Source organism: Martes martes (genome assembly GCF_963455335.1).
Source record: "Martes martes genome assembly, chromosome: 10".
Lineage (NCBI taxonomy): Eukaryota > Metazoa > Chordata > Mammalia > Carnivora > Mustelidae > Martes > Martes martes.
The window spans coordinates 13,131,803-13,135,862 of NC_137898.1; positions in this window are offsets into that span (position 1 = coordinate 13,131,803).

Here is a 4,060-nt window from a genome sequence, read left to right on the forward strand (position 1 = left end):
TGCTGCCCAGGCTGTGGTGTGTGGTTCTGGTGCCCCGTCCCCCGTGCAAGGCCGTCGGGGGGAAGTGCTGGTGTTAGCTCTGGCCCAGCAGGAGCGCACTGTGACACCGAACACTTGCCTCCTTTGCACCCGGGGGTTCCGTGTCCCTGAGGAGGGCGTACTGGGGACAGGAGGCTGACTGCTGATTCAGACCAGCCCCAGATCCCACTAACTGAACACACAAAGGGTTATTTTCCATTCACGGCACGGTCCGGGGCGGGTTGCTGGTGGGCACGCTCCATGCCTTGCAGTCGTCAGAACCCAGCTTCTTGCCTGTGGAGGCTCAGCTCTCTGTAAGGGCCTTGGAGTCTTCCGAGGACCCGTGGGAGACCCTTCCCACAGGGACCTCGGGATGGGAGACTCTTCCATGGGCCAGGGTTCAACGGCCCCCGCCAACGGCAGGGGGGATGCATTGGGAAGTGCCGTTTAGCTGTGTGGCCTGGGAGCCCCGGGTGCTGGTGGGGAGTCAGCCCTTCTTGCCGGGGAGTTTGGCTTCTGTGATCTCTAAGGGCCCCTTCCCCATGCATTCTGGAATGTCCACTGGGCCCTGACATCCTCCTCGGCCTTCTCTGTCATCCTTGGTTCCCCTTGGTTCCCCAGGTCCCCCAACCCCCAACAGGTCCCCCTTTCCCTGATGCTTGCTGAGAGGAGAGGCTCCCGTGGGCCTCTCCTTGGTGGGGCCTGAGCTGAGTCACAGATCAGAGCTACATCTGAATTGGGAAATCGTTCCCTCCACTAGCATTTCTTAGCTCGCTATGTTACGTTACATTATATTATATTATTTTAGGGGGCATGGGGGCTATTGACCTAATTTGAGCACTTGACCAAAGCTGTGGACTCCCTAGAAAAATGCGTATATACACAGCAGCCTGGAATTCCCATCACAGACCCCCTAGAGCAGTGGTTCTTAACCTTCACCAGGCATCACAGTCTCCTGGGGTGCTTACTGAAAGGCACATTCCTGTGCCCACCTCCAGGCCTTCAATCCAGTGGTTGTGCCCAGGAATCTGCATTTTGAGAAGCTCTGTGAAGTAGAGGGGGCAGAAAGGTAGAGGGGCCCCAAGTCAGCACCGGGGTGCATCCCTGGTGGGTTGGTGCCGGGCAACCCCTGTGCCAGCCCTCCTGGGGCCCAGCAGAGCCGAGCTGGTGTGAACTTTTTCCTGTTCTCTCCCATTCTCTTTTCCCTTGTAGGAGTAGGACTGGCAGGAGCCCAAGCCAAATACTTAAGACTCATTAGTGGCACAAATGGAGCCTGGGGCTGTCCCAGTGCCCGGGCTCTGCTGGGAGGGAGAAGAGACGGGCCCGCTCCCAGGGAAGGCAGAGGCAGATCTGCTGTGTGGGTAGGGATGTCCCACACTCCCCGGCTGCCTGAGGAATGGTTCCCTTTGTCGGGAGCCCAAGAGAGAGAGCAACCCACTCAAGCTTTGAGCGTGAAGGCAGGTGTGTGACAAATACCACTACGGAGATCGTAACATTCTTGTGGTGGTGCCGTTTCTCAGGCCGTGCCTGGGGTCCTCGGGAGCGGCCTCAGAGGGGCAGGTGGTGGTGGTCTTTTGCCTGGATTTGGATTTTGGAAACAGCTGAAAATCACTTGGATGCTTGCGTTGGGGAATACTTTGGGCAATCAAGGAAGCTGATCAATTTTGGTCAAAGGTGGCCCTGAAGGCATTTTCTGAAGAGTTGAATGAGCTCTGGAAGAGTAACCAGAATAAATGTGCAGCCTTGTGGGCTGAAGGCAATAGCTCAGGGTGTTTATAAAGGAATCAAGCCTCTTTCTCAACCCTTTTCCTACATGTTATTGGAAAGCTGAGCTGTCCCCTCTCAGAGAACCTTGTCCCTCTCTCATTACCCTTAGAAATATCTCAACACCATCCCTCCCCTATTCCGGGCTCCTGAGGCTGTCACCAAGAGCCCGGCCATGTACGAACTGGATACCAGATGACGGAGGAAGCCTTTGGGAACTGAACAGGAGTGGATCCGAGGGAGTGGCCCCATATTCCCTGTGATCCAGGAGCTGAAATTGGTGTTCGGGGATTGGGCTGAGTCTGAGAACAAGCTGGCCTTTGCCCATGGTGCTGTTGGGGTCTGGGTGGTATGGCCCGTGTTGGGGGGGGCGGTCTTCTGAAGGGTTGCCGCCCACTTAGCTCTTCCTCCTTCCAGTGTCCTGTCCCCAGATGGGGTCCAGCCATCTACCATGGTCACTGCCTGTCCCAAGGGGACTGGAGGGAAACAGGCCAGTCTGATGGAGCAGTCATTCCTTGGCCGATGGCCCAGAGCAGGCTGAAGCTGGGGGACAGGATCTCTCTACCTCTAGCGTCTCACTGAGCCAGAAGCTTCAGCTCACCTGGGACGAGAACTTTGACCTTTGTACCAGCTGCCTGGCCCCCTCCCTTCCTCTGCCAGCAAGCGCTGATTGATCACAGACAGAAGAGTGCTGGCAGGGCTCAGAGGAACACCACCCTGCCCTGCAGAGGGCACTGGGCCAGGCCCTCGTGGCTAGAGCCTCCCGGGCACAGGATGATAAAGTGGGTTTTAATCGCTAAACGACTCTAATTATACTCTTATTTATGTAGCGCTCTGTCTCCAAAGGGCCAAACACCCGTTCATTCATTTTTTTGAAACAAAGTTTACTGAATTTTCTTCTGATGGCAAAAGCAGAATGTTCCTGGTGGGCCACCGAGAAAACATGGAGAAGTAAGACTCAGAAATCTGCCTGTAACATCGCCGCCCAGATGTACCACTAACGTTTTTTTTGGGAAAAGAATTCTTTTTATTTTAGGATAGATTCTGATTTACAGACATGTTGCTGAAATAGTACAGAGAGTTGCTCTAAGCCCACACCCAGTTTGCCCTAATTTTAATAGTTTACATTCGTATGGTACATTTGCTACGACTAACGAAGCAATATTGATGCATTATTATTTATTCAAGTTCACACTTCATTCACAGTCCTTAGCTTTTACCACGCATCCCCTTTTCTGTTCCAGGATCCCATCCCGGACGCCCCATTAACATTTAGCTGTCACATCTCTGTAGGCTCCCCTAGCCTGCAACCATTTCTCAGACCTTCCTTGTGTTTGATGACCTTGATGGTGTAGTTTGGTGACCTTGATCTGGTCTGGTAATTTGTAGCATGTCCTTCAATGTGAGAGTATCTGATGTTTTTCCTGTGATTAGAAAGGGATTTTAGGTTTTCGGGAGGGAGAAGTAAAGTGCCATTCTTATTCTATCGAAGGTGCATGCTCTCGGTATGACCTATCATTGGGTCATTTTTAAAAAAGATTTATATTAGAGTGAGAGCAGGGGAGGAGTAGAGACAGGGGAGAGAGTGAGAGGGAGGCTGTCTCCCTGCTGGGCGTGGAGCCCGATGAGGGGCCTGATCCCACAATCTGAGCAGAAATCAAGAGTAGGACGCTCCGACTGAGCCACCACCCAGGCGCCCCTATCATTTGTTCATTTTAGCCGTGCCCCGCCGGCCGAGGCAATGTCTGTCAGGGTTCTCTGCTATCAAGTTGTTCTGTTCCCCGTTCCATAATGTGCTCTTTGGAAGGAAGACCCTAGCTCTGGCATGTTCGCAGATATGCTTGCCGTCTCAACCTCTCCCCTCACCCCCAAAACAAAAGGCACAGTCCCAGTGGGCTAACTCCTGATCACTAGGGGTCTTGCCAGAAGCTGGGATCTGGGTACTAGCCTGACCCTTTTATTTTCATAATTTCTGGAACTCTTAGCATGGAGGCACCAATATACCCTTTTAAATGCGTCTGTGCCTTAGTTTCTCCATGAGGAATGACCTGTTGAGCACTTACTGTGCACCAGTCCCTGTGCTAAGTGCGTTCCATGCCTTGTGAGTCCACAGATGACCCAGTGATGGAGATGATGTAACTGTCTTTATGTTATGGATGAGAAAAAATGTTTGTGGAAGTGAGTTGCCCAGAGTCATGCAGCTTTGCAAGAGGCCAGAGTGGAATGAGACCCTTGGTCTGATCACTCCTGTGACTCAGCCCCCCAAACTGTGATTCCT